Source organism: Mesoplodon densirostris, chromosome X, assembly GCF_025265405.1.
Source record: "Mesoplodon densirostris isolate mMesDen1 chromosome X, mMesDen1 primary haplotype, whole genome shotgun sequence".
Classification (NCBI taxonomy): Eukaryota; Metazoa; Chordata; class Mammalia; order Artiodactyla; family Ziphiidae; genus Mesoplodon; species Mesoplodon densirostris.
In genome coordinates, this window is record NC_082681.1 from 37,331,833 (window position 1) to 37,345,280 (window position 13,448).

The 13,448-nt window shown below is 36.6% G+C and overlaps 1 pseudogene; it reads right to left on the bottom strand.

Annotated features, from left to right (window-relative positions):
- Nucleotides 1–2,054: 2,054 nt before the first annotated feature.
- LOC132482198 (14-3-3 protein epsilon-like) lies at nt 2,055–3,006 on the bottom strand (annotated as a pseudogene).
- Nucleotides 3,007–13,448: the final 10,442 nt, after the last annotated feature.

Below are 13,448 nucleotides of genomic sequence, written 5' to 3' on the forward strand. Positions count from 1 at the left end.
AGTAGAGAGTAGGGTACATTTCAAGAAAGAAACTGGTTTTAAGTTTAGGTTCATAATATCTCTCCTTCCCAAAGGGAGCTTAAAAAGGGTAAGAAAGATTAAAGTATCATTGAAATTAAGACAATATCTCAATCGCATAACACAACTCTGAGGAATATCATCCAGATATAAAACATTTTGAATGAAATTAAAAGAATATACTAAGAATCAACTACAGAGAGGCCAATATAATTTGTTAGGATATAAGCAGAAGAAAATATGAAAAAAACTCCATTTTTCAAACTGAATGGACAACTGAGAGTATTATGTTGGCCAGGGAAATGAATTGAGGAAATATAATAGTAATGTTAAAATGCAATTAAAGTAGAAAATTGCCTATTTTTTACTAGTAAAAACTAAGCTACTAGAATGGAAGACAGGAGCAAGTCCATAACAGATAATGCATTAAGGGACAAAGAAGAAAACCCATTAAGAAACAAAAAGGATATTCATAAAATGGGGATTCAAGACTCTAGATAATTGATATGACTGATGAAAGAAAACATATATAGCAATAACAACAAAAATATTCACAAGTCTAAAAGAAGAAAATCTTCCAGAAATGACCGAAGTCCTGAGTCTGCAAAACAAAAGGCTTCACTGTCAAAAAAAAATGTATAATGGCAAAAAAAATCCAGATATTCCTCATTATATAACTTTTGATGGAGAAGGAATATTATAGCTACCCAGATATAAAGTTACTTGCTGTAGCATTAAGATATTTTTGGCTACAAGTAAAGGAATATATAGTTTAAAGTGGTTTAAAAATAAGTGTTTCAATTCTTGTTGGTTTTTCATTTGTTTTTGTTTTTATTTTCCTCACACTACAAGAAATCTGAAAGAGGCTGTTTCACAGTTGGTACAGTGGCTTAATGATATCCACAAGGATATGGGCCCTCTGTATCCTTTCACATGACCATCCGCAGCAGTAAGACTTTTGTCTTCAGTTTTGTTCTCTCATGGTCAATTAGCTATTGCATCATCCCTCATCGTGTCCTCACACAACCACACCCAAAAGCAGGAATAGAGAGTAGATACTGTCTCCTCATTTGTCTTATTTATTTATTTATTTGACTAGAGATTTTATTTTAGAAATACAGAGGATGGTGGTGCAATAATATTTGACATTTTAAATTAAGGTTTGCTTCATTTAAGTTTAATATTAATTCCATGCTGTGTTTCAGTAAGAACAATACAGATTTTCTGTATCTGTGGATCCAGTCAGACATCCAGTAGTACAAATTAACTTCAAGGCACACAGACTGAACAAAAGAAGTTAAGCGATTGAATGGCTGAGGAACGTATTTCCCCAGGGGAAGAGTGAAGGAGAAGAAACAAAGAATATAACAGGCATGCAGCCTTTTCCATACCACCTTCGATGCTAACCTGCTTCAGAGGGAGAGTAAAAGCAGGCAAGAATGAGCAGCCATAGATCGTTGGACTGTTACCAGCATCATGCTTTTCAGCAACATTTCAGCAGAGTTTGAAGCACTTTTTTTACAGTAAGACCATTACAACAAACTCTCCAAAGGACCTTTAACCACCTCAAGCTAACACCCAATTAATTTTAAACATCGGTATAAAATTCAATTTAAACAACTAGAAAAAGGAAAAGTGATACCACTTATGCCTCTAGAGTGTGATTAACCTCTCTCTTAGATGTTTGCATCACCTAGAAGTCTAATTGCTTTTGAATGTAATTTCCATTTCTAATGGTGATCTTGCCACATCTGGCAGGAGATGATACAGTAGTGCCGAAAAAGCCTCTATGTAGTCCTATTCGTGTCTTAAAGAACCTAAAAACTGGAACCAGTAAAATGCACAGAAATTCACCCTTGCCTTTAAGAACATATGAAAACTGTTTTTTTAAAAAAAAACAGGGCAGAACCTAAATTCTGAAACCAAATGTAGAAGTCAGATTTGGTGGTTCTCACTGACCATGAGGAATTTCCTACGTGGTGGGATGGGAAGGAATAGGGTGGCTAGGGATGGTTTTTCTTGTTGGCTTTTAGGTCTCACTGATTTTCATCTTCCACAGCCTGCAAAAATTCTTTATTCTGCTCTTCACCCGTCACCCTGCACGTCTGAATTCAATAGTGCCAGATTATCACATAACACCTGCATGATGTGTAGAGTCCTTATAGCTTTCTTCACTCAGCATATCCAGCTCTGCAGTTGCACCGAGAGTTGATTTTGCCAACCTGCAGGCATGCTCAGGGAAATTAAGAATTTCATAGTAGGATAAAAAGAAGCATAGTCACAGATACAGAGAACAAACCAGTGGTTACCAGTGGAGGGGGTTGGGGGAGTGGGAGGTACAAACTATTGAGTGTAAGATAGGCAAAGGATGTATTATACCACACGGTGAATAGAGCCAACATTTTGTAATGACTGTAAATGGAAAGTAATCTTTAAAATTTGTATAAAAATAAAAGAATTTCATAGTAAAATACAGTAAAATTGAGAGCAAGACCTAAGTAAACGGGATGCATTGGTGGAAGTTCTGTCATTGCAATATCATTAGCAGCTTTAAAGCTACTAGGCTGTTCTTTGCAGCCTCCTTCCTGTGGCAAATTCAGCCAGATACCTGTGATAGTCCCTTTTCATTTTATAATAGAAAACCTTGGACTCGCCAGTGTTAGCTGCTGGAATGAGGTGTTTGTCTGGTATATCCAAACTGTAACAACAGATTAACCTTAGCTCAATCTCGACCATTTGCCAATATTCCTAGATCATTTTTAGTTTGTTTACTCCTTCTTAGTTTCTTCTTTCTGTTTAATGCTGCTGATTATTCTCCAGGAGTCTCTTCTAGCTTCAATCACAATTTTATATACAACAGATAGAAAATTTCTTTCTTCAACTGTCAGCTCCACATCTATCCCTGCTACTTTCTTCACTAATTCCATCCTATCATTCAGCCTCCTTGGCCAGCTTCCTGGTATATACCAGATTCTCCTGATCATGCATAGTGTAGCAGCTACAGTGGGGCCTGTGCAACAGATGGAAGTGGATAGGATCTCTCTCTCAGCCTCCTGCTCTGTATCCAGGCAGCCCAATTATCTCTTGTATTAGTGAGGAAACTCTTTCTTAGAACACTCCAGCAAAATTCTCCTTACATCTCTTCACTTCAACAAGGCCATATTACTACACTCTAGCTATAAGGGAGACGGGGGAAGTGATTTTCTACATTTCCATGCTCTATAATCAAAGATGGGACTCTGACAGCAAGTAAGCAGTAAAAGGGGATTGGCTAATGGGTAGGTGACTCAAAGTGTCTACTATAGTCATTTACCAAGGGAAAAAAAGTGATTGAGCTATTCTTAGATTTTCAACATCACCAGATGCCAAATGTAGAAATAATGTCAGATGAATTTTTATAAATGGTATATATACATATGTTTACATATATATACATATACATGTAAAATATACATATACATACACAATATACATATATGTACATAAAACTACACAAATCATAAATGTATGTAATTTAATGAATTTTCACACAATGAATATACTTAATGAAATCTGCATCCAGATCTTAGTTGTGACTAATCTACTGAAAAGCCTCTTGAAGATAGTTTTTAATCTCTCTCGTGTTTTTCACTTTTAGTATTTCATTTGATCCTTTTGTATAATTTCTATCTCTCTTCCCAAATACTCTATCTGTTCATATATGTCATCTTTCTTTTCCAGTATAGTATGAACTGGCAAACTATAACCAACAACCTGTTCTCGTAAATAAAATCTTATCAGGACACAGCCATGCTCTTTGGTTTATGTGTTGTCTATGGCTGGTTTGTGCTACAATGGAAGAATCCAAAAGTTGTGGCAGAGACCATATGACCTGCAGGGCCCAAAATATTTACTATATGGCCCTTTACAGAAAAAAAAAAAGTTTGCTAACTCTTGAACTAGAGCATTTAATATGTTAATCATAGCTATTTTAAATTTCTTATCTTTGGTTCCAATATCTTCATCATATTTACATCTTGTTTTGCTGATTGCTTTGTCTTTGATAGCGTGTTTTCCTTACTTTTTGGGGTATGTTGTTGAAGACCAGGCATCTTGTGTCAAACAGTACTTATGCCTTAAAGTGAGCATACCTATTTCTTTTTCAAGACCTTTAATTGAGTTGAGTTTGAGTTTTGTCATAGTGTACCTTCAGTGTGGCAATCTCCAAATTCCTCTAGTCTTACCTTCTGCTTAGGATGGGGCTACTAAGGATTAGAGGATTTTCCAATGTTTGTTCCACTCTCAGGTTTATAGTTTCCATTTGAACTTGTACCTCAGAGACAGCATCTCTCCTATTCCAGCCTCTGAACTAACAAAAGATTTCTGTTACTAGTCACTCAACACTGGGGAGACTGAGTTTGGGATAGGGGAACATTTTAGTCCATCCTCAGTCTTAGGTAGGTGCTTTATCCCTAGATTTTGAAGATAAGTCTTTCCATTGTTCCTATCTTTTCTGCCAGTAACAGGTTATAATTTGGGCCTAGGATGTTTTCTTAACTCTATTACAAAGGGTAGTTTTTTTTTTTTTTTTTTTTTTCTATTCCATTTCCTGAGACACAATGGGTCTTCAACTGTGGCATGAGGATCACAGGGTTTGGTGTCCTTCCTTTCTTGGCTTAAGGCTTTTGTACCTTAGGGAAGATAGAAAAGAAGATCCAGGTAGGGCTTCATGCCTTCCCTCAACAGCTGCTGTTCAATTTCTCCAAGCCCACACCCAGAAGTTGAAATAAAGTTTAATGTATCCTAATATGAAATTTTTCCCTATGAGGACAAATCACATTGGAACAGTTAATGGTAACTTTGTCCCCAAATAAATTACTCATTCCCTTGTGAAGAGAAAAGGGGTACAGTTAACATTTTTGAATTGTTTAATATTAATATTATGAAAACAACACACAAAATGGTTACGTTTTCAGTTTGAAGGGGCAAACAATAAAAATGATTTTGCCTCCTACTCCCAAATTCCAAAAGCAGAAGTAACCACCATTGATATGCACATATACATGAAACGCATGCATCCTTTCTGTACTCATTACAGACACATCACCTAGTACTATATGATAGAAATTGGCATTGAATGAGCCATTTGGGCATTCCTCTATTTTATTTTATTTTATTTATTTTATTTTATTTATTTATTTTTTTGCTGTACGCGGGCCTCTCACTGCTGTGGCCTCTCCCGTTGCGGAGCACAGGCTCCGGACACACAGGCTCCGCGGCCATGGCTCGCGGGCCCAGCCGCTCCGCGGCATGTGGGATCTTCCGGGATCGGGGCACGAACCCGTGTCCCCTGCATCGGCAGGCGGACTCCCAACCACTCCGCCACCAGGGAAGCCCTACATTCCTCTATTTTAAAAAAGAAAGTTTGTTTATATTATTACTTCATGTATACAAATTATGCATATGTTCAAACTCAACTGTCCAAATTAGCTATCATGTCCTATAGAAACTTTAAAATCTTTCATTCTTTTTTATTTCATTTTTATCATTTTCCTTACACCAGTCTTCCATGTCCTTAACTGTGTTTTCAGCTATATCTGTTATTGTTTGCTACTTTTTATCTAGCTTTCATTTTAGTAATACTTTATTTTTACTTTTTCTTCCTGTTCTCTACCAGCTCACAGCTTAAGTGTTTTTTTTTTAAAAAAATTTCCTTTTAGAACATTTAAATATTTCCTTTGAGACCATATTTCAAATAAACTGATTTTTAAATTTATATAGTAGTTTTTTTGTTTGATATGTTCCATATATGTCTATTAGAAATACTGTATGATCAATATTGATTCTTCCAATCCAAGAACACGGTATATCTTTCCATCTATTTGTGTGATTTTAAATTTCTTTCATCAGTATCTTATAGTTTTCAGAGTACAGGTATTTTGCCTCCTTAGGTAGGTTTATTCCTAGGTATTTTATCCTTTTTGATATGATGGTAAATGGGATTGTGTCCTTAATTTCTCTTTCTGATCTTTCATTGTTAGTGTATAGCAATGTAACAGATTTCTGTACAGTTTCATGTCCTTTGCAAACAATCACAGTTTTACTTCCTCTTTTTCAATATTGTTAAAATGACTACACTACCTAAGGCAATCTACAGATTCAGTGCAATCCCTATCAAATTACCAATGGCATTTTTCACAGAACTAGAACAAAACATTTTTTAATTTGTATGAAAACACAAACACCCCAAATAGCCAAAGCATACTTGAGAAAGAAAAATGGAGCTGGAGAAATCAGGCTCCCTGACTTCAGACTATACTACAAAGCTACAGTTATCAAAATAGAATGGTACTGGCACAAAAACAGAAATATAGATCAATGAAACAGGATAGAAAGCCCAGAAATAAAGCCATACACCTATGGTCAATTAATCTATGACAAAGGAGGTAAAAACATACAGTGGAGAAAAGACAGTATCCTCAATTAGTGGTGCTGGGAAAACTGGACAACTACATGTAAAAGAAGGAAATTAGAACATTCTCTAACACCATATACAAAAATAAACTCAAAATGAATTAAAGACCTAAATGTAAGACCAGATACTATAAAACTCCCAGAGGAAAACATAGGCATAACACTCTTTGACATAAATCAAAGTAATATCTTTTTGGATCTGTCTCCTAGAGTAATGGAAGTAAAAACAAAAGAAACACTGCAATAAACCATAATGGAAAAGAATAATATATATATATATATATCTGAATCACTTAGCTATACAGTAGAAATCAATATGACATTGTAAATCAACTATACTCAATAAACTTAAAAAAATAAACAAATGGGACCTAATGAAACTTAAAAGCTTTTGCACAGCAAAGGAAACTATAAACAAAACAAAAAGACAACCAACAGAATGGGAGAAAATATTTGCAAATGATGCAACTGACAAGGGATTCATTTCTAAAATATGCAAACAACTCATACAGCTCAATATCAAAAAACAAACAATCCAATCAATAAATGGGCAGAAGACCTAAATAGACATTTCTCCAAAGAAGACATACAGATGACCAACAGGCACATGCAAAAATGCTCAACATTGCTAATTATTAGAGACATGGAAATCAAAACTACAATGAAGTATTACCTCACTCCAGTAAGAATAGCCATCACCAAAAAGTCTAAAAATAGCAGGAGGAACCAAGAGAGTGGATTACAAGGACATGCTCTCACTCCCTCTTGCGAGAACACCAGAATCACAAATAGCTGCTGTACAATCATTGACAGGAAGACACTGGAACTCACCAAAAAAGATACCCCACATCCAAAGACAAAGGAGAAGCCACAATGAGATGGTAGGAGGGGTGCAATCACAGTAAAATCAAATCCCATAACTGGTGGGTGGGTGACTCACAGACTGGTGGACACATATCACAGAAGTCCATCCACTGGAGTGAAGGTTCTGAGCCCCACGTCGGGCTTCCCAAACTGGGGGTCTGGCAACGGGAAGAGGAATTCCTAGAGAATCAAACTTTGAAGCCTAGTGGGAATTGATTGCAGTACTTCAACAGGACTGGGGGAAACAGAGACTCGACTCTTGGAGGGCACACACAAAGTAGTGTGTGCATCGGGACCCAGGGGAAGGAGCAGTGACCCCAGGGGAGACTGAAACAGACCTACCTGCTAGTGTTGGAGGGTCTCCTGCAGAGGCAGTGGTGGGGGGGGTGCTGTGGCTCACCGTGGGGACAAGGACACTGGCAGCAGATGTTCCAGGAAGTACTCCTTGGCGTGAGTCCTCCCAGAGTCTGTCATTAGCCCCACCAAAGTGCCCAGGTAGGCTCCAGTTTTGGGTTGCCTCAGGCCAAACAACCAACAGGGAGGGAACCCAGCCACACCCATCAACAGTCAAGTGGATTAAAGTTTTACTGAGCTCTGCCCACCAGAGCAACAGTTAGCTCTACCCACAACCAGTCCTTCCCATCAAGCCTCTTAGACAGCCTCATCCACCAGAGGGAAGACAGCAGAAGCAAGAAGAACTACAATCCTACAGCCTGTGGAACAAAAACCACATTCACAGAAAGATAGACAAGATGAAAAGGCAGAGGGCTATATACCAGATGAAGGAACAAGATAAAACCCCAGAAAAACAACTAAATGAAGTGGAGATAAGCAACCTTCCAGAAAAAGAATTCAGAATAATGATAGTGAAGATGGTCCAGGACCTGGGAAAAAGAATGGAGGCAAAGATCGAGAAGATGCAAGAAATGTTTAATAAAGACCTAGAAGAATTAAAGAACAATAACAAAAAAAAAAACAGAGATGAACAATACAATAACCTAAATGAAAACTACACTAGAAGGAATCAATAGCAGAATAACTGAGGCAGAAGAACAGATAAGTGACCTGGAAGACAGAATGGTGGAATTCACAGTTGTGGAACAGACTAAAGAAAAAAGAATGAAAAGAAATGAAGACAGTCTAAGAGACCTCTGGGACAACATTAAATGCACCAACATTCACATTATAGGGGTCCCAGAAGGAGAAGAGAGAAAGAAAGGTCCAGAGAAAATAATTGAAGAGATTATAGTCGAAAACTTCCCTAACATGGGAAAGGAAATAGCCACCCAAGTCCAGGAAGCACAGCGAGTCCCATACAGGATAAACCCAAGGAGAAACACGCCGAGACACACAGTAATCAAACTGGCAAAAATTAAAGACAAAGAAAAATTATTGAAAGCAGCAAGGGAAAAATGACAAATAACATACAATGGAACTCCCATAAGGTTAACAGCGGATTTCTCAGCAGAAACTCTACAAGCCAGAAGGGAGTGGCATGATATACTTAAAGTGATGAAAGGAAGAAACCACAACCAAGATTACTCTATCCAGCAAGGATCTCATTCAGATTCAATGGAGAAATCAAAAGCTTTACAGACAAGCAAAAGCTAAGAGAATTCAGCACCACCAAACCAGCTCTACAACAAACGCTAAAGGAACTTCTCTAAGTGGGAAACACAAGAGAAGAAAAGGACCTACAAAAACAAACCCAAAACAATTAAGAAAATGGTCATAGGAACATACATATCGATAATTACCTTAAATGTGAATGGATTAAATGCTCCAACCAAAAGACACAGGCTTGCTGAATGGATACAAAAACAAGACCCATATATATGCTGTCTACAAGAGACCCACTTCAGACCTAGGGACACATACAGACTGAAAGTGAGGGGATGGAAAAAGATGTTCCATGCAAATGGAAATCAAAAGAAAGCTGGAGAAGCTATACTCACATGAGATAAAATAGACTTTAAAATAAAGAATGTTACAAGAGACAAGGAAGGACACTACATAATGATCAAGGGATCAATCCAAGAAGAAGATGTAACAATTATAAATATATATGCACCCAACATAGGACCACCTAAATACATAATGCAACTGCTAACAGCTATAAAAGTGGAAATTGACAGCAACACAATAATAGTGCTGGACTTTAACACCTCTCTTACACCAAAGGACAGATCATCCAAACAGAAAATTGCTAAGGAAACAAAAGCTTTAAGTGACACAATAGGCCAGATAGATTTAATTGATATTTATAGGACATTCCATCCAAAAACAGCAGATTACACTTTCTTCTCAAGTGTGCATGGAACATTCCCCAGGATAGATCACATCTTGGGTCACAAATCAAGCCTCAGTAAATTAAAAAAAATTGAAATCATATCAAGCATCTTTTCTGACCACAATGATATGAGATTAGAAATGAATAACAGGGAAAAAAATGTAAAAAAACACATGGATGCTAAACAATACGTTACTAAATAACCAAGAGATCAGTGAAGAAATCAAAGAGGAAATCAAAAAATACCTAGAGACAAATGACAATGAAAACACTATGATCCTAAACCTATGGGATGCCGCAAAAGAAGTTCTAAGAGGGAAGTTTATAGCTATATAAGCCTACCTCAAGAAACAAGAAAAATCTCAAGTAAACAATCTAACCTTACACCTAAAGGAACTAGAGAAAGAAGAACAAAGAAAACCCAAAGTAAGCAGAAGGAAAGAAGTCATAAAGATCAGAGCAGAAATAAGTGAAAAAGAAAAAAATAGCAAAGATCAATAAAACTAAAAGCTGGTTTTTTTGAGAAGATAAAACTGATAAAACATTAGCCCGATTCATCAAGAAAAAGAGGGAGAGGACTCAAATCAATAAAATTAGAAATGAAAAAGAAGTTACAACAGACACCACAGAAACACAAAGCATCCTAGGAGACTACTACAAGCAACTCTATGCCAATAAAATGGACAACCTGGAAGAAATGGACGAATTCTTAGAAAGGTATAACCTTCCAAGACTGAACCAGGAAGAAATAGAAAATATGAACAGACGAATCACAAGTAATGAAACTGAAACTGTGAATAAAAATCTTCCAACAAACAAAAGTCCAGGACCAGATGGCTTCACAGGTGAATTCTATCAAACATTTAGAGAAGAGGTAACACCCATCCTTCTCAAACTCTTCCAAAAAATTGCAGAGGAAGGAACACTCCCAAACTCATTCTATGAGGCCACCATCACCCTGATACCAAAACCAGACAAGATACTACACAAAAGAAAATTAAAGACCAATATCACTGATGAATACAGATGCAAAAATCCTCAACAAAATACTAGCAAACAGAATCCAACAACACATTAAAAGGATCATACACCATGATCAAGTGGGATTTATCCCAGGGATGCAAGGATTCTTCAATATACATAAATCAATCAATGTGATACACCATATTAACAAATTGAAGAATAAAACCATATGATCATCTCAATAGATGCAGAAAAAGCTTTTGACAAAATTCAACACCCATTTATGATAAAAACTCTCCAGAAAGTGGGCATAGAGGGAACCTACCTCAACATAATAAAGCCCATATATGACAAACCCACTGCAAACATCATTCTCAATGGTGAAAAACTGAAAGCATTTCCTCTAAGATCAGGCACGAGACAAGGATGTCCACTCTCACCACTATTATTCAACATAGTTTTGGAAGTCCAAGCCATGACAATCAGAAAAGAAAAAGAAATAAAAAGAATACAAATTGGAAAAGAAGAAGTAAAACTGTCACTCTTTGCAGATGACATGATACTATACATAGAGAATCCTAAAAATGCCACCAGAAAACTACTAGAGCTAATCAATGAATTTTGTAAAGTTGCAGGATACAAAATCAATGCACAGAAATCTCTTGCATTCCTATATACTAATGATGAAAAATCTGAAAGAGAAATTCTGGAAACACTCCCATTTACCCCTGCAACAAAAAGAATAAAATACCTAGGAATAAACCTACCTAGGGAGACAAAAGACCTGTATGCAGAAAACTGTAAGACACTGATGAAAGAAATTAAGGATGACACCAACAGGTGGAGAAATATACCATGTTCTTGGATTGGAAGAATCAATATTGTGAAAATGATTATACTACCCAAAGCAATCTACAGATTCAATGCAATCCCTATCAAATTACCAATGGCAATTTTTACAGAACTAGAAAAAATCATCTTAAAATTTGTATGGAAACACAAAAGACCCCGAATAGCCAAAGCAGTCTTGAGGGAAAAAAACGGAGCTGGAGGAATCAGACTCCCTGACTTCAGACTATACTACAAAGCTACAGTAATCAAGACAATATGGTACTGGCACAAAAACAGAAACATAGATCAATGGAACACGGTAGAAAGCCCAGAGATAAACCCACACACCTATGGTCAAGTAATCTATGACAAAGGAGGCAAAGGTATACAATGGAGAAAAGACAGTCTCTGCAATAAGTGGTGCTGCGAAAACTGGACAGCTACATGTAAAAGAATGAAATTAGAACACTTGCTAACACCATACACAAAAATAAACTCAAAATGGTTTTGAGACCTAAATGTAAGACCAGACACTATAAAACTCTTAGAGGAAAACATAGGAAGAACACTCTTTGACATAAATCATAGCAAGATCTTTTTTGATCCACCTCCTAGAGTAATGGAAATAAAAACAAAAATAAACAAATGGGACCTAATGGAACTTCAAAACTTTTGCACAGCAAAGGAAACCATAAACAAGACGAAAAGACAACCCTCAGAATGGGAGAAAATATTTGCAAATGAATCAACGGAGAAAGGATTAATCTCCAAAATATATAAACAGCTCATGCAGCTCAATATTAAAGAAACAAACAACCCAATCCAAAAATGGGCAGAAGACCTAAATAGACATTTCTCCAAAGAAGACATACAGATGGCCAAGAAGCACGTGAAAAGCTGCTCAACATCACTAATTATAAGATAAATGCAAATCAAAACTACAACGAGGTATCACCTCACAGCAGTTAGAATGGGCATCATCAGAAAATCTACAAACAACAAATGCTGGAGAGGGTGTGGATAAAAGGGAACCCTCTCGCACTGTTGGTGGGAATGTAAATTGATACAGCCACTGTGGAGAACAGTATGGAGGTTCCTTAAAAAACTAAAAATAGAATTAGCATATGATCCAGCAATCCTACTACTGGGCATATACCCAGAGAAAACCATAATCCAAAAAGACATATGTACACCAATGTTCATTGTAGCAGTATTTACAAGAGCCAGGTCATGGAAGCAACCTAAATGCTCATCGACAGACAAATGGATAAAGAAGTTGTGGTAAATACATACAGTGGAATATTACTCAGCCATAAAGAGGAACGAAATTGAGTCATTTGTTGAGACGTGGACATACCTAGAGACTGTCCTACAGCGTGAAGTAAGTCAGAAAGAGAAAAACAAATATTGTATATTAACGTATGTATGTGGAACCTAGAAAAATGGTACAGATGAACCAGTTTGCAGGGCAGAAGTTGAGACACAGATGTAGAGAACAGACATGTGGACACCAAGTGGGTAAAACTGTGGTCGGGTGGGGATGGTGGTGTGCTGAATTGGGCGATTGGGATTGACATGTATACACTGATATGTATAAAATTGATGACTAATAAGAACCTGCTGTATAAAAAAACTAACAAACAAGCAAACAAAACAACTAATACTAAACTTTTTGGGTTATTTGTATAGAAATATGTTAATATAAATGTTTCAGACATTACATGAAATTTCTAAAAATCTTATATGTTCTGGTATAATGTTATAAGTCATAATTCTAGTTATTACTTTAAAATGTATATCTCAGAAATAACTAAATTTCCTTGTCAATTGCATTATTATGAACTTTCATCAGTCTTTAACTGGGGTCATTTTAAAGTCTTTTGTCATTTACAGACAGTTCTGGGTGTTCTCTGATGCTTTTGCAAATGTGTTCCTATAAAAGGGTTTCATCTTCAAGGAATTCATGGAAAAGACTCTGACAAGTACAGGTGTCTGGTAACTGACTATACTGCTGAACTGAATGAATAAG